The 27,316-nt window shown below is 34.2% G+C and overlaps 1 protein-coding gene across 3 annotated transcripts in view; it reads right to left on the bottom strand.

The window, feature by feature from the left end:
- C4H1orf21 (chromosome 4 C1orf21 homolog) overlaps nt 1-27,316 on the bottom strand; it is a 275,304-nt gene that overhangs the window by 200,704 nt on the left and 47,284 nt on the right. For all 3 annotated transcript variants that reach the window (XM_003767498.4, XM_031937024.1, XM_031937025.1), the window contains one exon: nt 18,301-18,399. The gene's annotated coding sequence lies outside the window, so the exon portion shown is untranslated. The remainder of the gene's footprint in view (nt 1-18,300; nt 18,400-27,316) is intronic.

Below are 27,316 nucleotides of genomic sequence, written 5' to 3'. Positions count from 1 at the left end.
AGATCCATTTTCCATAAATTTGCAAGTTGCCTCCACTTTGGCAGGGTAACTCAAAGGAAGGCATTCGAGAGATGAAATGTTGGTTAAATTCCTTTTCCTTCCATAAATCTTTGTGGTAAGGTAATAGAGGACTGAACTTGAAAGTTCCTCTAATTCAACCTTTCATTCAATGAAAGAGCCCTCTCTGCAACCCAAAAGATGCCAAAGAGAAAAGGTGGTCTTATCTTCCTTCAGGTCCAACTCCCTGTCCTTAAGGATTGCACTTTTTCAAGATTCTTAGAACAAAGCAATCTTGATTTCTGAAGCACTTAGTAGGAAGAAGTCTGCAGCATTCATATTGTGCCCTTTCTTCCTTTCACTGTGAACAGTTCATGAAAATAGCAATATGGTTGGGAACAATCCATAAGATTTTATAAAGGCACTAGATAACAGATCATTTTTCATAGCCTCCACAAAACACACACAATCATATTAGGAAACCTCACTGACATCCTAATAGGTCATGATTGACTTGAGAGTTTCATAACCATCATTTTATGATTGACTTGAGAGTTTCAATTCTATGACCATCATTATACTGAAGGTGTAGCTGTAGGTAAAAGGTTCCCAGGTAAGATATAAGCAAAAACAAATACACAGTAAAGATAGGAGGAAATATAAATACAAGGGGAAGACCTGGGTGGAGGTTCTAGCCAGCAACAGATTTCTTCCTCTTAACTATTGGTTATTTGGATTGGGCTTCAATTCTGCTTGCTGCATTTTTTGAGGTGGTTCTGTTTCACACAAAATACTCATATGATAAAGAATAAAGAAACCAGCTTCTTGTTTGTTTTCAACATGCTTTCCCTCCCCCTTCCCCCAAAATATGAAATTTTGGCTAGGTAACAGTAGAAAGAATCCTGGTCTTGGTTGGAAAGCTAGTCTTAGGGTTAGAGAAGCAGAGAAATAAATTAGGTCTTAGAGAGAAAGAGATGGAGAAAGTGATAAAGAGAAGAGAAAAAAATGGGGAGGTGGGACATGCCAACATAAAGACTAAGTTGATAATATGGCACTGAATCAGCCAGCCAGTTCAGTAGAAAAAATGAGAGAAGTTGTTTAGTCACATAAATCAAACAATCTGAGATCCTCCCCCCTTTTAAAATGAATATTTCATCTTTTAATTTGTTTACTTCTCAGCCTCACTTCTTCCATTTCTCAATCTGAAGTCCCAAGTTGCTCTTAGCAGAGGGTGAAATAGATAAGCCAGAACTATAATTTCTGAACAAAGTATAAAGGAGAGTCCAGAGAAATGGGATCCAGAAAAACTCTCTTTGTCCCTCAAAAAAAGTGAAGACTATCTCCAGCTCTGTAGTCATTAAAGCAGTACTTCACTATCAAGGGAAGGTGACTGATCTCCCTTCTTTGTTCTCACAAGTGCCCATCCCAGAAAATATAATGGGTAAGTAGCCAAATTAAGCATAAACACAGGGAAAGCAAGAAAAGATGGAAATTCAGTGGAAAACTTGCCCTGGGGACAGAATTTTTTTAGACTTCTGTCTCCAGCATAATTTGGCCCTAATCTTTAATTCCTTCTAAACTGGCTTTCAGATTATCTTCTATTCGCCTATCATACCCATACCATTCCTGCTCTGGATAATACCCAGTACATAGTACATGGTAAGGAAGAACACAAAATTGTCAACTGTCCATGGTGGTCACGATACAAGTGAGATTGACCTGCTGATATCAGACTAAGAGGAAGTCATGAACTCACCTACTATAGTAGTTCTAATTCTTTCCTTCAGTCTGTTCTCATATCCCTAAGATTCTTTTCACACTAGCCAGAAGTTCTCATTTTAACCCATCCCATGTATAAAATTCAGTACTAAACAATCTTGTTAGAGTTATGGAAGGAAAAAAGGGGGAAAAGTTTGACTCTAGTCTATCATAATATCTCCTACATGGAAAGCTCCTTCCTTTTTTTCCTTGAATAGAGTACCATGTGGATCCTTGAACAGTTTTTTCCTCCATTTATGTAGAAAATAAAAGTGATGTGGAATAATAATAATGATAGCACTTTAGGTTTTCAAAGCATTTTGCAAAGATTACCTTATTTGATCCTTAAAACAATCCTATAAAATAGGTGCTATAATTATGTTCACTTTACATAAAAGGAAACTGAGGAACAGAAAATTGAAATGACTTGCTCATAGTCACACAGCTAGGGAGTGTGCAAGAGTCAAACTCAGGATTTCCTGTCTTCGAGTATTACATTCAATCTACTAGAAAAATATCCTACTGTAACACATCATCAAGGTATAGAAGTGATGCTGAGTTCTACTTTGTTCCATGGCAGGAACAAAATACAAGTTCTGGTAAGTCCTACTAAGTTTGAAGGATTTCAAGGATCTAAGTGTTGAACTACATGCCTCCTGTCCAAAGATACATTTAGCTAAAAGTAGAGAATCTATACCAGAAACTTATAAATCTGCTTGGCCAAAGTAATTCTTGAAGACTACTAAAATGGGAAAGTAGTTATCAATCAGTGAATCAATCAGAAATCAAGAAATGTTTATTAAGCTCTTACTATATGCCAGATATGGTGCAGTGCTAAATGCTGGTTTTATCAAAAAAAAAAAAAAAAAGGCAAAATCCAATCCCTGCCCTCGAGGAGCTTTTAATCTCCATTAGGAGACAATTTGCCAAACAAATATATACAAGGCAAGTTATATAGAAGATAAATAGGAAATAATTAACAGAGAGAAGGCATTAAAATTAAGAGGGATTGAAAAGGGCTTCCTGTAAAAAAGATGGGATTTAAAGTAAACTAGAGAAGTCAACAGAGAGTTGAGAAGATAGATTATTTCATGATGGAGGACAGCCAAAGAAAAATGCCAAGAGTCAATAAATAGATGGAGTAACTTATTCATGAAATAGTCAGGAGGTCAGTATCACTGGATCAGAGAAGTGTGTGTCAGAAAATAACTTATAAAAAGTCTGGAAAGGTAGGAGGGGGAACTGGGTTATGAAGGACTTTAAATGCCAAACAGAGTGTGGAATATTTGATCCTGGAGTTAATAAGGAGCTTATGGAGTATGGCAGTGACAAAGTGATTTAAATGAGCAAAGGGAAATTCGAGCTTTTGAAATATTTAAGTATTATTATTCATTCCCTCATTCAAAAAGAAATTATTTCATTCCAGGCACGATAAGCCTGGGAATAAAAATAAAAGGAAAAAAAAAACCTATCCTTGAGCACCAGTCCTGAACTCAGGAGCACCTGAATTCAAATTTGGCCTCAGACACTTAACACTTCCTAGCTGTGTGACCCTGGGCAAGTAACTTAACCCCAATTGCCTCAGCAAAAAACAAAACAAAATAAAACAAAAAACACTATATTTAAGGAGCTTTTATATATACGTATGTATGTATGGGTGTATATATATATATATGTATATATATATACACAGATATATATATAAAATCATATTAATATTAACAATAATTCTAATATCACACAAGGGAGATATCACAAGATATTACATAAAAGGGAGCTAGAGGATTTGAGAGATTGTAGGAAAAGGTACAGAGTCAAGAACAGAATGGGGAGAGAAATAAGCACGGATAGTTCAAGTACTTCCTTCCTTACATGGTGATCCTGGGAAGGAACTCACTAATCAGAGGAGGGAGCCACAGGACTTAGGCTACTAGGTGGTTGCAGAAAAGTTTGGAAAGTCAGTAGAAAAGTTCCTTCCCAGGATCACCATGTAGGAAGTACTTGAAAAAAAAATCAGAATAGGCTGAAGATTTGAATAAAGTGAGAGTGTGGTACAATAGATAGTATGCCAGATATGGACTCAGAAAAACTTATTTCTCTGGGTTCAAATGCAGTCTCAGACCCTTACTAGTTGTGTGACCTTGGGCTAATCACTTATTCTTGTTTACCTCAGTTTCCTCATGGTAAAATGAATTGGAGAAGGCAACAGCAAACAAGTATCTTTGCCAAGAAAATCCCAAATGGGTTATGAAAAGTCAGACATAACTCATTAAACTAAATACCAACAACATGGAACCTGTGAGGTAGAGGTGAGGAAGGAGTGTGTCTTAGGCATGGAGCCACACCTTTAACAGAAGAGAGGGAGGAGATGAGATGTTACCTATAGGGAATGACAAACAGGACAGTTTGGCTAGAAAAGAGAACATGTAAAGGGGAGTAATGTTCAGCGAGTTTGGAAAGGTAGCTAGAGCAAGATTGTAAAAGGCTTTGAAATTCCCAAAAAGTTTGTCTTTTCTCCTAGATACAATAGTGGGAACTGTCAATGCTCAAATTTAAGAGTCTTATTGCCTTTAGCAAAAATTCTATTACATAAAGTCCATAAAGTACCTAAGAACTAAAATTCTTATATTTTTTCCTTCCTCCTCTTTTAACAACATTTGGTGTCAGACACCTTGTTTTTTTTTTTTTTAAGCATACTTTTTTCCTCACTTTTTTTTCTTTTTCTCAATTGTTTTTGATTTTTCCAAATACATATAATTTTCAATATTCATTTTTATAAGACTTTTTGATTCAAATTTTTCTCCCTTTCCAAAACAATAAGTAATCCAATACAGTTTAAACATGCAATTCAGGCAACTCTTTGGCAGAATAATGTTCTAAATGAGTAAAAGAAAAATATACAAGATTACATAGGAGACTAATTATATTGAAATAAAGCTATCAAAATACTGATTAAAAAAGACAAGTTAACAGACCCCAGTTAAAAAATCTTAAGAGGATCAGATCTAAGTAGGACATGATAAAATATTGTGATATGAATTTTCTCACATCTTATGAAAACTGAATAATTAGTTGCAAAATTTGGACCTTGATTCGGCAGGTCTCAGATCCATATGACTTTTAATATTATTTCATTAGAAAAAGAAAGCCAAATTAAACTCAAAAACTTCAGTGAAGCTCCATTTTTACTAATATTTTTATATTAGAAGACATTTTATAAATTAAAGAAGTTAACTTAGGTGATTTGAATGATGCTGGGGTAAGCCATTTTAAAATGTATTTGCATATATTCTAATTCTTTATTATATAAAGTAAGCATACTGATGTATTTTGTGTCCTTTCTGGCAGGAGAGGGGGTATTTGAATTAATTATTTCATCCTGAGGAGACCTTTTTATTATCATGGGGATTAACTATTATTCTGTAATTTAAGAGTCTTGGAGCATTTCTTAGAAAGGTTAAATAACTGGCAAGGATCACACAGCTAACTATGAGACACAGGCAACAGCTGAGGCTAGGTGTTCTTGACTTTGGGTCCAATACCAAAAGCCATTATGCCATGTTACCCCTCATAAAATATTCTCTTTGCCCTTTTTTCTGTCCTGATGTCTCATCATGCTATGAAGTTGATCTTAGGTTCTAAACAATCATAATGCCCACAGAATGCCAGCTTTAGCAGGTGTGAAGATTAAGCTTAGGTTTGACTGTGGTGTTACCTAAGCATCAGTATATGTTCAGAGAGGTTCATTTACTTGAGAGCTGGCCAACAGCTGGTAAAGAGTTGGTATTTTGCTTGTTTTGCCAAAGCAATTCATAAAACGATCTAGGAAAGGCGAATCTGTCATATCCACAGTTTGTGATCTTTTGTCAATGAAGGGAGTACCAGTAATAATGAAATCACAGATTTTTTTAATACTAGATAGCATTTTTATAGTCCTTTGGAGTTTGCAAAGTGCTTTTTCTCATATTATACATATGTACATACAAATGTATAGTATTATATATAACATGTAAATATAATATTGAAATGCTAAAAATAAGAAATAATAGGTAGAAGAGCTTTGCATACTTTAAGGTGTTATATAAAGAATTTCATATATGTACACACACATTTAAATGGATCTATATGAGCTACATTTATATGCATGTAATATAATCATTATTAAAATATTTCTCCTTTATCCCCTCCCCACCCCCAAACTATAAGGGAAAACTAAAATCTTGCTTTATCTCCAATTTGCCTTTTGCCTATGTATTAACTAGAGTCCCTTTTTAGGGGGAAAATTTTTTATGAAACACTGTTGCTTCAAATTAAAAAAAAAAGATTGTTCTTAAAGAAAAATTCTTCAACAGTACTACTTTGAGTCCTTGATTTATCATTTTGTCATCACTGTAGGGAGTGCCCAGTGAAGAAAATCCTCTCTACCAATGTAGAAAAACATTTTTTTCTGAATTTTGTAGTTTTCCAGTTGCTTAAGGTACTAAGAAGAATAGTAACTAGCTTCAGATGATATGGAAAATAAGTATCACATGTTATTTTTGGACTCAGGGCTCCCTACCTCCAAAATCAGCTCCACGAAGAAGACCAGGCAGTCACTTAAAGGGCCCAAGACAACAGATTTTTAATGAAGACAGTAAGTGGACATTTAATAAAAACCAAACAACAAAACTGTGAATAGATTCCTGTGAATCACAAATCTTTTACTTTTGATCAAATTCATTAGTTTCTTTTTGCCAGATTGAAGCAAATCTAATAAGGAAGGCAGAAAAAGCCAAAACTTACGGTCACACCCTTGTACTCCTGATATAACAAGTTCAACTTGTTTATCTGGTTCTCTAAATTCATTAAGAATCACAGAATCATAGAGTTTTAGATCTGGAGATTTATTAGAGAAGCTTATTTTTTTTTTTAAAGAAAAACAAGGGAGCTGAGTCACCAGGTATTCATGTATAGGAAATCTCAGTGCTTCGTAGCATGCTAGGCACACAGTGGGTGTCTAATAAATGCTTCTTAAATTACTGAGTAGTTATGTCATATGAGATTGTCAATGACAACACCAAAATTGTTAATATAAGGATCATACGTCAGAAAGTATTGTCAGAAAATGGAGGTGGGTTAGCTTTCCTCTGGACGTGTGAAATCTGAGATTCCTGTGGAACATCCAGTTTAGAGATGTCTTGATGGCAGTTGGAAGGATCAATCTGGAATACAGTATTATTCAGGGATAGAGGGATAGGACTGGAATTTTCTATAGAGAAATAACATTTGAAGCTACCAGAAAAAGGCAATATGGTACAATGAAAAGAGCACTGGTTTTGGAATCAGTGCTTATTACCATGCAATTGTGTTCAACTCTTCCTTTCTATATAGATTGTACTATCCATGGGATTTTCTTTAAGTGATTTGCCATTTTCTTCTCCAATATTTAAGCATTTCAATCATTTGGATTAAAGCAAACATAAGTTAAGTGACTTGCTCAATATCAAATAGCTTGTGTTTGAGGCTGAATTTGAATTCAGGTCTTCTTGACTTTGTACACCTGGACTCAAATCTTGGACCAGCCATTTATTTGCTATGTTATTTCAGGCAAGTCATTCAGTCTCTCTAGCCTTCATTTTCTTTACCTGTAAAATGAGGGAGTGAGCAAGATGAACTCCACAATCCCTTCAAACTATAAATTCTATTGTCTTTCCAACTATAGGAAAACTTGTAAAGAGAGTAAAGAAGATGGCTAAAGATAGAACCCTGAAATGCATCTTCTCTTCCTAAACCTTCAACATTGGTAATAACCTTTCTTCTTAGACCTCACATGAAACACTTTTGAAAACTCTAAAGCATTTACAAGTATGTTACAATTAATAAGAGTATGAATAATGCTAAACTCAATGATTATAAAATAATATCAAGTCTTAATTAATGACCCAAGTTCAATTAATGTAATGCAAAAGAGCTCATTCAAGGGATTCAATGTACCACTATACTTTAATTTTGTATTCACTTATCATTGTGTTTGGATATGATACATTGCAAAGTCATGTGAACTATTTTTTTAAACAGCCCTCAATAAAATGGACAAAAGGAAGAACACACTTCAGATGGAAACACTGCCATTATTAAAAAAATTAAAAAATAAAGGCTTGTATTATATTAGGAGAAAAATTTGATATAATTGAACAGCATAAATAAGAGATCATGGTAATTCTAAAATAGGAAAAGATATTAGAATGCAAGAATCTAGGATGCAGAATATTATAAAATACACAGGACAGAATTATGCCAGCTTTTTGTGGTTTGCAAACTACTATAAGGAATATTTTTTAATGAAAGAAATAAGAACACATTTTAGCTATATGAATTGATGATTGTAATAAAAAAATCCAATTTATCTTAACAGAAAGCAACCATTCAGATAAAAAGTTTGAGTTTATTTAAGGCAAAGAAAGAAAACAGAAATGAAGTATATGGTGAAAAAACTTCCATTATAAGCACTGTTTGGTTTGATCACTTTTAAAAATTGAATTTAATTGCATAAAGTTAAAATCGTTAGAGTGGCAGTCGGTGCAGATGAGGACACAGGAGCTATCTTATGTCTTGAAATAACTAATCAAAGAAGGTGGATATTGTGCTGAACATATTTTTAACACAAATGAAATAATACGGATGAAATACTTCTTTTTAGGCTAAACGTGCAATTTTTCTAAACATATTACCATATTTTTCATGCTGTACAAGAAAAAGCAGACCAAAAGGGAAAAAAGGAAAAAAAGTAAACAAACAACAAAAAAAGGTGAAAATATTATTCTTTGATCCAGTCTCCATAGTTCTCTGGATGCAGATAGCTCTTTTCATCATGTCTACTGGAAATTCCTTGAATCACCCCATTGTTGAAAAGAGCCAAATCCATCACAGTTGATCATCACATAATCTTGTTGTTGCTGTGTACAATATTCTCTTGATTCTAACTCACTTCTCTCAGTATTGGTTCATGTATATCTTTCCAGGCTTTTCTGAAATCAGCCTACTCTTCATTTCTTACAGAAAAATAATATTCCATTATGTTCATATACCATAACTTATTCAGCCATTCCCCAACTGTTAGGTATCCACTCAATTTCCAGTTCCTTGATACTACAATAAGGGTTATATAAACACTTTTGCAAATGTGGGTCGTCCTTTTCCCTTTTTTATGCAGACTCAGTAAAGACACTGGTAGATCAAAGGGTATGCAATTTTATTGCCTTTATCAGAAACACTGGATGTAGAATTTTTTTCTTCCCTTCTAATCTAATTGATTTTATTTACACAAAACCTTTTTTTAATTTAATATAATCAAAGTTATCTAGTTCTTCTTTGGCCATAAATTCCTTCTTTCTCCTTAGATCTGAAAGATAGACTATCTTTCATTCTCCTAATTTGCTTATAATAAATATCACCCTTTATATCTAAATCATGAACCTATTTTGACCTTATCTTGGTATGGAGTGGTATTAGGTGTGGGCCAATGCCTAGTTTCTGCCATATTAATTTCCAATTTTCCCAGCAATTTTTGTCAAATGTGAATTCTTATCCAGAATCTGGGGTCTTTGGGTTTATGAAACAAGATTACTCTAGTCATTGACTATTGTGTCTTGTGAACCTAACCTGATCCATTATTCACTGATCCAGGACAAAATGGTTTTGGTGATTGATGCTTTATAATATAGTTTTAAGTCTAGTATAGCCAGGCCACTTTTATGGATGAAATTCTTTAAAAAAAAAAAAAAGAAAGAAAGAAAGAAAGAAAGAAAGAAAGAAAGAAAGAAAGAAAGAAAGAAAGAAAGAAAGAAAAGGAAGAAAAGAAAAGGATATCTCCAGAATTAATATTTTTAAGAAAGAAAAAAATCAGGATTTCAAGTATCTAAGGTTGGCCTAATATTTTTATTGTGAGGTAAGGAAGAAAGAATTTTAAACTCAAACTAATGCTTGTTCATTGGTCTCTAAACCCACATGCTCTGAGAGACTACAATCATTGATCATTTCCAGTTCTTCACTACCCAAATAAGAAAGCATAGGTAACTAAAGATGTTTTAAAGACTAGTTATCTTTCAAGTTAACCCAACTGTTAAAAAATATTGCAAAGACAACAATAACATTTTGAAAGCATTACTGATTTTAGATAATGCCCCAGGTCATCATCCACCTACACTAGTTCAATGTATGAGAATGTGAATGTGCAAATTTGCTGAGATGTGGATAAAACTCCCTGCACTTACCAGCATATGTATGAAGATTTTTAAAAAGCGAAGACAGTACAGTTATACTACTAAAATATTTTAAATAGTAATATAATTTTTTCATATCATCAACTTAAGCTTCTCTTTAAATACAATATTTAGTGATTTTTAAAATTTTGCTTTCTATAATTAGTTACTTTGTAATAAACCTGAATTAGATATATATATATATATATATATTTTTTATAATTTACTCTCATACTATGAAAATAAATATAAAAAAACTTCTTAAAAATTTCATTGCATATTTCCATTGGGCCAGAATCAATTACAACAATATAAATTCATATAATGTAACTACTTCACAGGATCCATTATCTAAATTGATGCTTAGGCTGTATATTACAATTAGTTGTCAAGCATTTTAAAGCATTTGCTATGTTCCATGAATTTTACTTAGTGCTAAGAATATACATATAAGCAAAAGGAAAATAGTTTTGACTTTCCAGGGCTTACAACCTAATTGAGGGAAGACAATACATAAAAAAGAAATTGAAAGGGAAAATCAGGAGAGAAAAGGAGCACACACTAGATCATGATAGAGAAAGAAAGATCAGAATTCACTGAGGAATGAAAGGAGTAAATTTGGCTGGCCCAGGGCACTTTACAAACTTGTGTTAATATGCTATCCCCTCAGCAAACTATACACTCTGTGATGTTAAAGACAATCTGAGTTTTCATCTCTCCCAGTATTGAACACAAAGCCCTTAATAAAAGCTAAATGTATTAAAATAGCCTATATTTCCAAATCATCACTTTCAATTTTGTAATAATTAAGAAAATTAATGAGAAAACATTGTGATTTATTATGTTAATACAGGAATTCTTTTGAAAGGTTATTTTTTAGTCAAATATGGGACATAGAAACTTCTATCCTCCAAATAGTTTGTTTATCAGATAATGACTAAATATTTGTTTAACAGACAATGCAACACACTGGCTCCATTGATACAATTATAGAGTCAGGGTAGAAGAATGTGGGAGGGAACTCCCATTTAAAAAGTATCAGGAATATGTTAAAAATATTTTATAGCATCTGTCAAAAATAGGTTTTTGTTTTGTGGGTTTTTTAAAATAGTCTGAAGGAATTTTCTTTTTCAGCTCCACCAATTTGGGATTATAAATGCACATGTATAAAACATGTATGACCACAATTGACAAGGAATAAAGTAATTGCCAAGATAATGCAAAAAAAAAATCCTTCATTTAACTCAACTATTTTAAACTTCTTTCCCATCAAGGTTTTCATCAGAATTCAGGAAGGGGCAGGGGAGTAGATTTGGTGTGTATTTCACTCCTCTTCCTTTTTCTAGTCTAACCCTGCAGGGGGGGAAGGGGAATGATCAATAGTTATAAATTAGACAAAAACTGGAGGGAAGAAAAAGGAAAACAAGAGGCCAAACTAAGCCACAAATTGGATAATCAGTTTCTAAATAATTAAGCTGGCACAACAGCACTGGTTAATCACTGGTTAATCTTCATTTATTATAGGGTTCCTTTATGAATGGAGCAAATGCAGGGCTTTAAAATACTTGAAAAGCATAATTGAGGGGAGGGATTTAATGGGCTTCATTTTTTTGTAGATGTTAACTCATCTTTAACAACTTCAGATTAAGAGACATAAAGGAGAAAAGCTCCAATGTGTGTGCCAACATGAAACAGATCTTAGGGCCAAACAAGAAATCATTCCTCAAACATGGTAAAGCAGAATGAGGAAAACAGGTAAGTACAAAACTGCTTAGTGTCATTAAGAAAAGACAGACACTGAAAAGACCTTGGAGATAAGCTTGAAAGATGAGTATGTAAATTCCTTTCCCTCAACAGGGTCCTAAAATTGTGTAATTAGATTCTAGCAAATGCTACCTTTTCTTTACATAAAGTTAAAATGAACATATCTAGAATTTATAGAGCACTTTAAAGTTTACAAAATCATTTGTATCCCACTTGATCCTCACAATAACCTTGAAGGTAGGTGCTTTTACTATACATTCTTTTGCTGATGAGAAAAGACACATTAAAGTTGAATGATTTGCCCCAGTATCATAACTAGTGAGTGTGTAAGGCTAGATTTATCCAGAAATGTTTGGTCCCATCTAATTTGACAAATTACTCACAATACAGCAAGTACTATTTTCAAAGAAATTATATAGAGATGACAATCAATGAAACAAAGTCCCAAATGTTACTGTATAGAATTCTATTTTTACTCACAAAGTTATATTTCTATAAACAGCTTTTTGCAAGGCTCAACTCAGGTTGATCAAGAAACCTTTCCTGACCCTGAGAGTTTTTAATTCTCTCTTCTTCCTTAAATTATACTATAGTTACTTCCCTGTAGTGAGTGGGAAGTAAGCTCCTTGAAGGAAGGGCCTGGGTTTCATTTTGCTTTTGTGCTTTGCATATGGTAAATATGTAATAAATATTTGTTGAATGAATGAAGTACAATTGATTTTTACACTAGTTCATTGTGAGTTTGAACATGCAAATTTCTCGTCTCTCAAAATTTCTAAGAAAGTAAATAAAATCAATTTCCTTTTCTACTTTCTTAGCCTAAACCTTGACTCATCATGTCAGACTTATCATTGAAGATTCACTCAGTTGGTACATATTTGTTATTTTCTGGAGTTTTTCACCACACCCTCATTATGACAGTTTTACCTATGGAAAGGAATTCAGCATAAGGAAGATCTCCCTTGCATAACATCCTAGATTAAGTTGCTGAAGTATCAAAGAAAACTTTATTATGAGTATTCCCAATAGCATGGAATATATATGAGATCACTCTTGGGTCTAAAAATGCATGCTGGAGTAGCCTGTGAAGGAAGCTATACATTTATAATAAAACAATGCATTTCTTTCAACTAAATTATTTCTCTTTGGTTAGAACCATAAGAACAAATTTAATTGAAAGAACATGTAATTAAAAGAACATTTTCATTATAAATACATAACTTCATTTACAGGATAGGGCTACACATAATTTAGACTATGTATAATTTTGTGTATATTGGATTCTCACCATTGTACATTCCATACTATTAGGACTGTTTTATAATGAAGTTTTCTTTTATGTTATTAACTAAATTAGCTATGCAACCATAAAGAATAGGGTCTACTGAATTAATCATCAAATTGGGACTGAAGAGACTTGAATTTCAGTAATGGTCTTACTTTCTGACCTTCACCAGCACCCAAACTTCCCTATTCCTGGGATGAGTGCTAGATGGGTGAAGAATAATGAAACACGAGGCTTGAAAACAGTGGTCTCCATTTACAGCAGGAAGGAAATTGGGTGATGATCATATCATAGGCAAAAGCTTTGCCTGCCCTCCACCCCCACATTCCACTTCTGTCTTTCTCTCTTCCCTTCCTCCAACTGCCATCATCCAATGTTATATATTTCATAGGGATGCTCAAGATAAATGAAATATGGTAGAAGAGCTCTGAACTTTACAGAAGAAAGGGACTCGGCAAATATAATCACGTCTTGATCACTTCTAACTGCAAAAAGTGAAAGCAGTTTTTGAAAAACTTTATATGTGCAGAGAAGGGCTGAAGTTTCTAGCAGCCTTCATGGGGAATGAAGGAAATACTATGACAGTTCAACTGAAGCCATTTCTATCCTAGATCATCTTTGGGATAATTGCCTTAGCTCCAAAAGGGTGCTAAACAATGAGACTAAACCAGCAGGAGTTCTTATAGTACTCCATGGAATTTCAGAATAAGGAAGCCAGGAAACCAGCAGGTCCAATTTATGATCAATCAAGATTCCACTCTTGGAATCTTACCATTTTATATTGTGAATCCCTTTGACAGGCTGGTGAAACCTGTGGACCTTTTTCTCAGAATAATATTTTTAAATACACTGAAAAAATTTCATAGAATTACAAAGAAAACTGTCAAGTCAATAAGTGTTTAATAAGTGCCAGCCATATGGGGATATTTTAAAAAAGCAAAATATTACACTCCCACGCATGTATACTTATATATGTGTGTGTGTGTGTGTAAATACACACACACATATATATGTGTATATATATATATGTATATATATTATATACACACATGTATATGTTCATAGACTCCAAGTTAAGAACCTTCTTGTGGAGAGAGCACCTCATGTTTAAAAGCACTTTTCCTCATAACAACTCCATGAAGCCAATTATTAATTAGTTCTGCTTTGATAAGGAAACAGAGAAGTTAAGTATCTTGCCAATGTAAGCGAGATACTCAGTGATAAGTAACAGTTAGGACCTAAAACCAGTTTGGGTACCAAATTCAAAGAAGAGTTCTTTCCAGAACCTTATAATCGACTTAGCAGACAAACTTAAAACTGCCTCTGGCCAAGCAAAGACCAGGCAGGCTAATTAAAATGTCTCTTATAGCACTAGGTTAAAATTGCTGTCCTGTAAAAATGGAGGTTGTCCACAAATCAAGTGCCACATTAACTGATTTCAATACCAAGGATAGTGGACTGAGGAAAGATTCTCAAATATCAGGAATTTGGCTGCCCCACTCAATGACCAATTGTTTGAATGATGTAGATCAAACGTATCACTGATCATTATGAATCTACGCATTAAAATTTTCTTAGAACCTTCTTGACTGGAAATAGCTTCCAGATTTTCCCCAGGCAACACAGTTATGACCCACAAAGATACCTACTTTATGGGGGAGTTAGCTATAACAATATATGACTATACAAAATTCTTTACTAATCATTAACTGAGGACAAGGCAGTAGGGATTTTTTCCCCAAAAAACTAGACTTAAATTAAATATTCAATGACACTTTCATGGATATAGCTTCTAGGATTTTTTTTTTTTTTGCTTTTTCCTTTACTTTAGAATTTTATATTTTAAGTTCAAAGAGCCAAAATTAGATTGCATATAAGAGTCAAGAGCACCTTCTGTTATGTTCTTTTAAATAGAAATTTGAATTTTTTTATTTTATTTCTAATCACGATGATAAAATTTAACACGTTGTTTTCTTGGGCCCAGCAATGGAAAGAAATTCTCAACTGCCAGTGACACAAAGCAGGTAGTTCAACTAACAGGAATATCTGGAGGAACTAACTCATGGTCTATGGGGAAATCCCTTTTCCATTCAAAGTTATATCCATGACCACAGTCACACAGGCAAATATCTCCTTGTCTTATTACTTAATAGCCATCATTTACATATCGTATTAAGGTTTGCCTTGTCCTTTACCTCCCTTAACTCATTTGACCCTGATAACAACCCTGAAAGACAGAGGCTGCTTATTATTACCATTTTACAGATTAGGAAGTTGAGAATGTGTGATCTTGCCCATTGTCACATATCTACTAAGCATTAGAAGCAGGATTTGAACTCAAGTCTACCCACTATGCACCTATGTACATCACACAGCTACGTATATTGCACAGCATTAATAATCAAAAGACCAAAGACCAGCACTCTCTCTATGGATATACTTGTCAAAGATCTTGTCATATTTTAGTTTATCAGCCATTATATCATATCCCAGTCAAATTCCAATTTTCCTCTTTTTAGTACATGTTTAACCCATCAATAAACATAAACCATGATGTTAAAGTAATACATCTCATTTATTGGCACTTCAAAACTTGGAAATCTCAATGAATGTTGTTCCCTTCAAAGGAGCCACCTCATTAGATTATATATTAATATCAAAATATCACAGCATTAATTTTTTAGATTGTCATTCAAAGGAAACTATTTTTTAAAAAACATTTTCCACAGGGGCACATATTCATCCTTTGATGAACCATCAATATTTTTAAATGGTCAAAATTCATTTAGACTTAATTCTAATGAATGAAGTTGAGGATGAGGCCAGGCAATGCTACCTTTTGGGGTCAAAGTCAAAGAAACGTGAATTATGTTTTTTGGTGACATATAAACTAATTCAAGAGAGAAGGCTTCCTTACATGAACTGGTGAAAAGTGAAGTAAAATGAGTCAGGAATACAAAACAAATAAAAATTTTCATCAGAAATTTTTTGGGGACTTTTTAATTTACCTCAAAGTTGTTAAATTTCTGTTTGAAAGGGGGAGGTAAAATCATTTGCGTTTATGATTTAAATGAATTCTAGATTTGGGCTGAATTAGATTTCTAACAAACCTGAGTATATTAAGAAACATTCTTCTTTGTTTGTTTTTAAAGGAAATAGAGACCTCAATATTAAGGGGGAAATTATATAAGCAAAACACTTAAATCTCTTTGGCTACTTAGAAAGAACTTCAAAAAATTTAAATTATGAAATATTTGTAGTTTTCTCAACCCATTACAAGTTCACTTCCCTGCTAAATATTTCACTATCCAAAAAAACTTGAAATTTTTGAATTTTTGACTTTTATTTACCCACCCATATAACATTCTCAGAGAGAGATTTTCATTTAAATTTATTTCATCACTAATATATTTTAGGGAATATGATTTTCCTTTTTTTTTTCCTACATGGAAACTTGTTAGTTTCTACTTTGTATAAGACAAATCTTTTCTTCTCTGATGAAGGTTATTTACTCCTATGGCTTCCTATCACCCCCAGGATCATATGTATAGAAATCTATTTTTTGGCATTCAAAGCCTTTCATAATTCACCCCACTTCTTCAATCTTCTTACAGATTACACCTCCCTTTCTAACTCCCATACCCTTTGATCCAACAACATAGTCCTCACCAAGCTATTCAGCTCCACTTAATCCACCAGAATTCCAAAAGATTTATGATGAAAAAACACTACTTTCAAATAAAGAACTAACTAATAGAGACTCAGGGTATAGATTAAAGTATTTTAGAGAAACTTTTTAGAAAAATTTTTTTAGAAAGAATTCACTTACAAATAGAAAACTAACTATTTAGGGTATAGATTAAAACATTTCTTTCTTTCTCTTATTATTGAAACTTTTTTTTCCCCTGGAACATGGCTAGTGTGGAAATTTGCACAACTTCATTTTTGTAATGAAGTTTGTATTTTCGGCCATCTCAGGGGGTGGAAAATCAGATGGTACCTATTTTTTATATAATCCATGACCTAAGAATGATTCGGGTGTTACAAAACCAGGTCATGAACTGGATTTGGCTTTGGTGTGTTCTTTCCTGATTCTTAGACTAGAGTATTGGGGCCAATTCAATCAGGTATAATAGTATATGGAAAATGAGTTTTCCACAAGTGGAACAAAGGTTGGATAAATGTCTATTAACTATGTTATAGAAGTAATTCTTAATTAAGATTAGACTAGATGGTCTTTAAGGTCCCTTTCAAACTTAGATGTGATTTATGAACTTAGATGTGATTTATGATCTCCATTTTACAAGCCCATCCTGAAAGATGTTTTTGCTCACAATGAAGGTGTTGTCACTTAGTGTAATAGAAAAGTATTCAGAAACATTTATAAACTAATTCATTGGACTGAGAGCAAAAGTTTCAAAAACTTTTAAATGACAAATATCTCATGGTCTACTTTAAAGAAGAATATCAAAGAACTTGCAACAATGTACATAAGAATGATTTTAAATTTATTTCAATTCTTATTTTAAGTAACCAAAGCTAGATAGCTGGTATATATGTTAGTGAGTCATTTCCTACAGTTTTCACTAATAAAGAATAGTATTACTATTTTGTTTTAAATAAGAACATATGTAACTAAAAGATGTGTCTGATCATGTCACTCTCTTACTCAAGAATCTTCAGCCAGTCTTTAGGATAAAGTACAAACTCTTCCTACTCACCATTTAAAGATCTTTACAATATGGTTTCAACCTATCTTTCTAAACTGACTCACCATTACTCCATTCACATACTCTAAGCTTCAGCCAGTCTATTCTATTTATTAAGTGTACAATGCTCAATTTCCCATCTCCATAGCTTTTTACGAACTATTTTTGAAATGTTTCTCCCTTTTAACTTATAATTCTTGGACCCCCCCCCCAGCTCCCATCAAAACTCAGTTCAAATACTATCTCCCTCCCAAAGCCTTATTGCATATGTCCTCATCATTTTAGTGCTGTGCTCAACAAAGCCCTTATTGCATGTGTCCTCATTATTTTAGTGCTCTGCTCAACTTTTCCTAGCTGGAGTTATAATGAATTACTCACAACCTTGGCTTCTTCCATCTGCCTTCTTCATACAAAATTCAACCCGCTCATATATTATTTCAAGTGATTTTTAAAATTATAAGCAACCTAGAAATATAGCTAGCCAATGATGTTTTGCCTCTTTAAAATAAATTTCCCAGAAGGAGAAACAAATTCCCATCATACATACATTCAGTATGGAGTCCAGCACTGTCACCAAATGAAGCTCTTTGCCAAACAAAACCAGTTAACGGAGTTTTCTGGAAGAAGCATTCAACAGGCAAATGACCTGAAGAGGACAAAAAGAACAAGTATAATAATGGGTGGGAACATCAAATTTACCTTAAGTGTTTTCACAGATTTGAACAAAAGGAAAAAATTAAACAACTTAATTTACAAAGTTAAACAATATTAAAAGTAAAAGCTAACATATACTTACAATAACATATTAAGATTTATAAAACATTACACACATGTCTCTCTTATTTTGACTCTTTTAACAAATCTATAAGTATTTAAATCTTTATTATCCCCAAGCACACATGAGCCTGAAACTCAAGAGTATTGAGGGACTTGCCCAAGAATTTCTGATTCCCTGTCTATTTGTCTTTTTCAACCTCAAATTATACATAATGAAAATAACAGATTGAGAGGTTAGGAAATTTTCATTTGAGTAAACAGTGAGGTAACCAGGAAAAAAATTCTTGTCCAGTTTCAACCAGTGAGTTCAGTCTGTATTGAATTAAACTTATACTCACTTCATAGAATGTTTCCAATTATTCAATCACATTCATTAGACTCCTACTACATACATAGTAATAAGGATAACAAAGAAAAGAAAAAAAAAGAGTGCTCAGCTTTCAAGTTTGTCCAAGATAATAGGTACTGGCTAGCCTACTACTCACAGCTAGAAGTGATACAGTGGACAGAGTACGGAGTGTTGCACCTGAAATCAGTAAAGACCTAAGTTTAAAAATGACCTTAGGGATCTATTAACTATATGTCATCAATCAAGGTACCTAACTGCTATCTGCCTCAGTTTTCTCATCTCTAAAATGGGAAAAATAATAGTACCTATCTCTCAAGGTTGTTTTGAGGATAAAATGATAACCCTTGTAAATATAAGATTTGTAAAGCATTTAATAAACTTTCAAGTGCTATATAAATATGCATACTTCTGCTGCTGCTATTCCTATCCTATTATTATCTGTGAAGACCGAATTAGCACCCTGGATACCTTAGAATCAGCCGGAGTCAGGATAAGCAAAAGTCCTTAGTCTTTATTCTTGTTCTTTAGGGGTAGAAGTGAACAGGATGCACGCAGGACCTTCCTTCTCTTCCTCTACTGCCAAAGTGACTCTGGCTTGTCTTACTCCACCCCCTAATCCTTCCCACAATTCTTTGTAAACACCAATTATTGAGCCAGCACAGAATAGTGGGAAGGGCCATTTTCCAAGCATATGCTAATAGAGTATTGTCCAATCAGCAGTTAGCCTCAAGTGCTTGGTCATCCGTCCTCAGTGCATCAATTCAGAGTTTCAGCCTATTACATCTCCCACTTTCTTTTGTTTTAGAACACAAGTGGGCACGCCATCCCTGACTCCTCAGGGAGGTCAGAGCCCCAAAAAGGAGGTTGATCACACCCTCTCTGACTTCTCAGAAAAGGAGGTGAAAACACTGAAAAAGAGGTGGTCAAGCCCTCCCTTCTTAGGAAGGGAGATGAGAAGCACCAAAGGGAAGTGGGGGTTGCTAGTGGGTTTCTGGGCTGAAAGGTCTTACTAAAAACAGATATGCACAAACCCACCAGCATGGGAGGTATTACACAAGCACATAGCAATAATGCAGAGGCTATTAGTGATGACTCTCCCCTCAGTCAGTACAGGCTCAATGTGGTGTAACAAACATGAATTGTACACGCAAGTAGTGGTATAACAAACAATATAAATCAGCATGGTGTTGTAAAAGATTTCCAGAAGTGCTAGAAGGAGGGATGTAAACAACAGTCACTCTTCAGCAGCCAAGATATAGTCCAAAACCAATCTATTGTCCATTGTTTCACGGGTCAGGGAATCCAATGATCCCCACAAGTTTTGGAAGTCCTGCAACAGTCTTTTTATGTGTTAGGGAATCCAAGGACTCCAGCAGATTTGAAGTCCTGAAACAGTCTTATTATTTCTCAGAGAATCCAATGATTCCTGAGGGCTTTCAAGTCCTACAACAATCTTATGTCTCAGAGAATCCAATGATTCCTGAGGATTTTCAAGTCCTGCAACAGTCTTATCATGTCTCAGAGAATCCAATGATTCCTGAGGGTATTCAAGTCCTGCAACAGTCTTATCATGTCTCAGAGAATCCAATGATTCCTGAGGGTTTTCAAGTCCTACAACAGTCTTATCATGTCTCAGAGAATCCAATGATTCCTGAGGGTTTTCAAGTCCTACAACAATCTTTTCATGTCTCAGAGAATCCAATGATTCCTGAGGGTTTTGTCCAATCGGTAGTTAGCCTTAAGTGCTCGGTTATCCGTCTTCAGTGCATCAACTGAGAGTTTCAGCCCTTTACAATTATCATTATTAGTTTTGCAGTATATTTAAGAAAGGGAAAGTATAAGCTGGAAACTACTTGCTCTCCATACAACCTTGAAAAATAACTAGCTTTCTTTTGGGGTTTCAGTTTCCTCATTTGTAAAATGATGGGGTTGGACTAGAGGGAAAGGTGACAGGTAAAGTATAATTGTTACAAAAACATTCCCCCGACTGTGAATTACAACACAGTATTTATCCCTTTTTGTTGTTTGCTTGCTTGTTTTTTTTCTTTCTCTTTTTTTCCCTTTGATACAATTTTTCTTGTGCAGCATGATAAATGTGGAAATATGTTTAGAATAATTACATATGTTTAACTTATATTGGATTACTTACTCTCTAGAGGAGGGAGAGGGGAAGAGAGAAAAATTTGGAATGCAACGTTTTGCAAGGATGAATGCTGAAAATTATCTTTGCATGTATTTTGAAAAATAAAATGCTATAATTATTTTTTAAAAAATCAATCAAATAAACAAAAATAAATCCCCCAAAATCTAACACACTTTATACCACATGTAAATACCAAATCCAAGGTAAAGTGGGTTAAAACTTAGAAAGCACATGTGTTCAGCATCTCATTCACAGTCTCCTCTCTAATCCTTCCCCTCATGGTAGGAAACTCTGAGGTACATACTGATACTCAAAATACCCAACAATAATTACTTCTCAGTTTCTCAACTTGCTTATTTCTCCTGACCTACTCCCCTGACCTACTCCCCCTTCATACCATCTGCTCAGCTATAGGCATAGATGGTCATATCTTTGATCTTGCTATAACCCAAAAATGTTTCACCTTCCATCTTTATTAACTATGAATATAATCTTTTGTCATTTTACCCTTTCCTCTGCCTTATAATCTCTAACCATAATCTAATCCTCTGTTACCTCCATAGTCTCTCCACTCCTCTCTACTTTCCCAGCCCTAACTGTCCATACTCTCTTTTCTACATCTTGACGCCTGGGAGATCCAGTGCACTTGGATTATCCTCTTTTCCCTAGTCCTTTCATACCTTCTCCTTTCAATGATTTCATCCTGCTTAATCTCAATTTTGGATTTCATTCTGAGGTTCTATTCTTATTTACATGCCACTGAACTCTGATGAAGGAATTCAAAAAAACATACTGACTGGATCTACTATATATTTATGGTATGTAATGTAAACTGGCCCAAAGTGGAGCAAGGCAATGCTTTTATATGTTCCCTATTCAATTCACACTCATCATAACCACTTTTCTAATCTTTTCATGTCTCCTCAAACTTTCCATCCTTGTCCACTACCATTCTCAATTAAGAATTTTATCCTCACATTTTTTAAAGAAATTAAAGTCATTTACCAAGCTCTATTTTCTCCACACTTCCTCATCTCATGTCACTCAGATGCTTTCTCCCACATTTACTCTTTTAACCATCTCATATAAAAAGGTAGTCTTTCTATTTACAACAATAAACCCCTCCAAATGCACAAGTGATCCCATTCCATCCCATCTTCTCCAGTAGACTGACTCCTCTGTCATTTCTACTCTTTCATTAATCATCAGTTTGCCCTTTCACTGACCACTTCTATATGCCTCCAAAATGCCTACATCTCCTGGACTATTCTAAAAACAAACAAACACAAAACTTCTCAAATGTTTCATCAATGCCCAATAGTCATCACCATAGGTTTCTCATCTCTTTTCTAGCTGTTGTTGATGTTATTGTTTGTATTTTGTTCTTTAAAAAAAACCAATGACGTCAAAATGGTGATGATTTGACTTTTGAGTGAATTAAACTCTTTGAGAAGACTCTCTATAACTGACAAACTTCTTTTCCTCTAACTTTCTACTTAAGTTTCTACAACCTGGATAAGAAGCCAGATTAAGAAACCTTTTCTGTCAACTGAAAAATACTATCAAGTTACAAGCCACCTCCCTAATTATCAATTCCAACATGTTTTTTCCTCAATCTTTACCTTCTCTTTTATACTCACTTCTCCCTAGGTTTTATAATGCTGCTGAGTTCTCCTCCTACTTTTCTAATTAGCCATTATTGGTCTCCCTTGCTCTATCTTTATCTGGGCATTGGCTCACTACTCTACATATTTTCTCTCCAAAGCTTTATCCTGGGCTCTCTTCTCTTTTCTCTTTATATATTGTCTTCCTGGTGATTTAAACAGCTCCCATGGATTCAAAGATGATCTCCAAAGTGATGATTTTTCAACTACTTATTCAGTCCTAACTTCTCTCTTGACCTCCAGTTTCCAGTTGCCTACTGGATAACATAAACTTGATGTCTCATAGACATCTAAAAACCTTTTTGTCCAAAACTGATTATATTATCTTTTCCTAAAATGCTGTCCTCTTCCAAATTTTACTATTAATTTTAGGGATATTACTATCCTCTTAGGTATTCCAGCTCCCAACAAAATTATCATCCTCGGCTCTTCACTCTACCTCACCCTCCATATCCAACTTATTGCTAAATCTTGTTGACTTTACCTTTGCAATATTGCTTATTATATACTCCCTTATCTCCTCCAATATTGTCAACATTTTGGTTCAGAGCCTCAATACCTCTTATGTGGATTATGGTAATGGCCTGTTGGTTGGTCTCCCTCACTCAAGTCTTTCCATACTCCAATCCTTCTCCCCTTATTGCCAAAATGATCTTAAAATATAAGTTTGACTGTTATTCCATTAATACAATAAACTTCAATAGTTTTCCATGACTTTCAAGGTCAAATATAAAATCCTTCATTTGCCTTTTAAAAACCTCCATAACTGGCCCCTTTCTACCTCTCCAGTATTACTTCTTCAAGTTGATTTTATTCTCTCCATATATTTTAACATCCAGTGACCCAGGCATTCTTGGTTATTCTTTGCAATACACTCCATCTTCTGGTTCCATGCATTTTATCTGACTATTTCCCATGCCTGAAATTCTCTTTTTCCTTATTTCCATCTCCTGACTTCTCTTTTTATCACTTATTTTAAATGAAGAGGAGAGGTGGCATTTCATTGAATAAATCTATCAACCCCAATTTTATACTGTAATCTCTAATTCCATCCCCCCCATGTCTAGTGTATCTCCTTTAAGCAAAATTAAGATTCTTACAAATCTCATTTTTAGGGAGAAGGAGTTTCCAAAGCGATTAAATTCACAGTAAAGTGTAAGTAAGCAACTAGTTTGAACTCTTCCTCCAAGGGGTCTTTACAGCTTTAAAAGAATTTGTTAACTTAAAGGGATTTGTAACATGTTTCTGGAAGCTATTTTTGAAAGGAATAAAGGATGGAGACCTAGAGTAAGAGAGAAGAAAATTAGCAGAGTTTAAACTATGCCCAGAGGGTGATACAAAGGTAAATAAAAGTCTTCACTCTTAAGAAACTTAAAACATCTAGACTAGAAAGGCAGCATGAATTTCCATTTCATTTCTGCAACAAAAACCCAGAGAAAGGGACCTGTATGTGCAAGAATGTTTGTGGCAGCCCTCTTTATAGTGACCAGAAACTGGAAACTGAGTGGATGCCCATCAATTGGAGAATGGTTGAATAAATTGTGGTATGTGAATATTATGGAATATTATTGTTCTGTAAGAAATGACCAACAGGATGATTTCAGAAAGTCCTGGAGTGACTTACATGAACTGATTCTGAGTGAAATGAGCAGGACCAGGAGAATTATATACTTCAACAACAATACTATTTGATGGTCAACTCTGATGGATGTGGCCATATTTCAGCAATGAGGTGAACCAAATCAGTTCCAATAGAGCAGTAATGAATTGAACCAGCTATACCCAGAGAAAGAACTCTGGAAGATGACTATGAACCACTACATAGAATTTCCAATCCCTCTATTTTTGTCCACCTGCATTTTTGATTTCCTTCACAGGCTAATTATATACTATTTCAAAGTCTGATTCTTTATGTACAGCAAAATAACTGTATGGACATGTATACATATATTGTACTTAACTTATACTTTAACATATTTAACATGTATTGGTCAACCTGCCAGGGAAGGGGATGAGGGGAAGGAGGGGAAAAGTTGGAACAAAAGATCTTGCAACTGTCAATGCTGAAAAATTACCCATGCATATAATATATTTTGTAAATAAAAAGGTCTAAAATTTAAAAATGGCCATGAGTTAAACTCATACATGTCATGCCTGAAGCGTTTTTTGCTGTTTGTCCCCCTCTTCCCCCCCAGATTTTGATTTCACTGTGTCCACTACACAGGTTTACTATAAGTTTTGCAATTTAGAGACCTGGAAAAAATAAAACCCAAGCTACATTTCCAACAATATGAGGATTGACCTCACCAGCAAATGCTTCCCCCGTCCTGTTCTTACAGCCCAAATTCCATCTTTTTTATCCATCAGTAATTTATCATGTATGGGTCAAACACTGTAATTATAGAAAAATATAGGATTATGCCATAGTTGCGTTACTTTTTATTAATGTAGCATGACAAATTAGAATAAGATTAACTTAACTTTGGGCTTGTTTCCTAAAAAAATTTCAATTAAGGAATTTCATCCCATAGTCAAGAATTGAAATATTTAGTTATTAATCAGGAGCTTCACAGAACATAAGGATCTGCCCAACAGGCCACATGGAAAGGTTTCCCCAGAAGCACAAGTTCACAAGAAAAACTTTTAAAGATATAATAGGAAGGGAAATAGAGATTAGATTTCCTTAACTTTATTCTTAGGAGGTGAAGAAAACCAAGCAATGATTCTATGTGGCACAACTAAACTACCTTCATGTGATTTGCTTATATGGTAAAAAGGCAGTGTCTTCCACAACTGCATCCATGTAGTAATTATAAATCATTCATTTCAAAAAGACAGAACTAGGGTGTATGCCCAGGATCTGGTTGATGCTTGTACTGTCTGAGCGTTCAATTCAATTCAAATAAAGCATTTATAAAGTGCCTACTATGTCAGGTACTGGGCTGGGAAATACTAAGACAAAATCCTAAATAATTCTTGCCTTCTCAGATCTCAAATTCTACTGAGGGCATATGTTCCAGGTGCATACAAAGTACATACAAAGAATATGCAAATAATTTCAGGAGGGAGAAATTTTGAATAACTGGAAAGCAGAATTAACAAAAGTTTCTCTAAGGATGCCCTAAAAATGCTGATCATTTAACAATGTTTGTCTTGGTTTCCGTATCTGTATGAACTGGAGAAGGAAATAGCAAATCACTTTGCCATTTTTGCCAAGAAAACCCAAATGGAGTCACAAAGAGTAGGACATGACTGAAATAACTGAACAAAAAAAAAAGTTGCTTTGGAGAAAGAAATTTGTTTTCAAGTCAAGTGATCTCCCCATCTTGTACTGTCCTACTGCTTGTCATATAGCTGAAAACTTGTTAGATTATCATGTCAGAGAGTCTTAGTTTGAAGTCTGGCTCTCTAATTTACAATCAATGTGATTCTGAGTAAAAAATCAGTATACCTGAGTCTCAGTTTCCTCACTGGTAAAATGAAGAAGGTCTTATTCTAGAGAATTTGTATAATGATGAATTGTATACATTTATACATCTTATTTTATGCATTTTAAAACAGTATTCCGAAAAAAAATACATTGACTTCACTAGACTGCCAAAGATAGTGTCCATGACACAAAAAAGACTACTTTAAAAAGCAACTTGTCTCAAATATCTTGGAGATTTACTTAGTACCACATTACCAATATCATTAACACAAATGCACTGACCACATCTTTTGTGCATATGTTGAGTGTTAATTCAAGAAACCTAAATAGATGACCTTGAGAGTAGGTCACCACAAATTTTTTAAAATAATATTGTTTAAAAAAAATTTCCCAAAGGGCTCAGCATAATAAAAACAACAACAGTAAAAACCAGAATTATATAGTAGAAGCTCATTATTCTTGTGCTAAAAGACAACAAATTCCCATGCTACAAAGACAAACACCAAAAGAGCAAAAAACAAACATATTCAATAAATAAATGGTACTAGCATCAGGATGTCCTCAAAGATGAAACTGTCTTTTGTAATATACTAAACAGAACAGTGACTCAAAAACTTCAGAATAAGGTTTTTAATAAACATCACTGTATCAAATACGCACTGCTGTTAAGCTACGTAAAATGAAAAGATCTCAAAATAGAGAGAGTGGAAGAAATCAACCCCAGAGAGTATGAGGAAAAAAGGCATCCCTGGTATCCTGAAATGCTTTCTGTGAGTGTATTGAAGATGAGCCTACATTTCTGCACCATAAAAAAGATAATAATTTTCATCCCCTGTGTAACAATGTGCTGAACATTAGGCTGTCAGAGTAACTATAAGCTCTTCATATTATACTGTCTGTTAGAAGTAACTGTAAGCTTTTCAAAGATAGAGACTATCTTTTCCTTCTTTTTTTGTATCTCTATAGCTGAGCACAGTGCCTGGCACATGGTGGGCATGTAGTTTTTCAATCATGCCCGACTATTCCTGGTTCCCTCTGGAGTTTTCTTGGCAAAGATTCTGGAATGATTTGCCATTTCTTTCGCCAGCTCATTTTGCAAATGAGGAAACTGAGGCAGACAGTTAAACAGACTGGCCCAGGGTCACACAGCTAGTAAATGTCTGAGGCTGGATTTAAGTTCAGGTTTCCTAACTCCAGGCC

This window comes from Sarcophilus harrisii, chromosome 4 (assembly GCF_902635505.1).
Source record: "Sarcophilus harrisii chromosome 4, mSarHar1.11, whole genome shotgun sequence".
Classification (NCBI taxonomy): Eukaryota; Metazoa; Chordata; class Mammalia; order Dasyuromorphia; family Dasyuridae; genus Sarcophilus; species Sarcophilus harrisii.
Note: the sequence above shows the minus strand (reverse complement) of the source record. Positions and strands in the feature narration are given on the sequence as shown.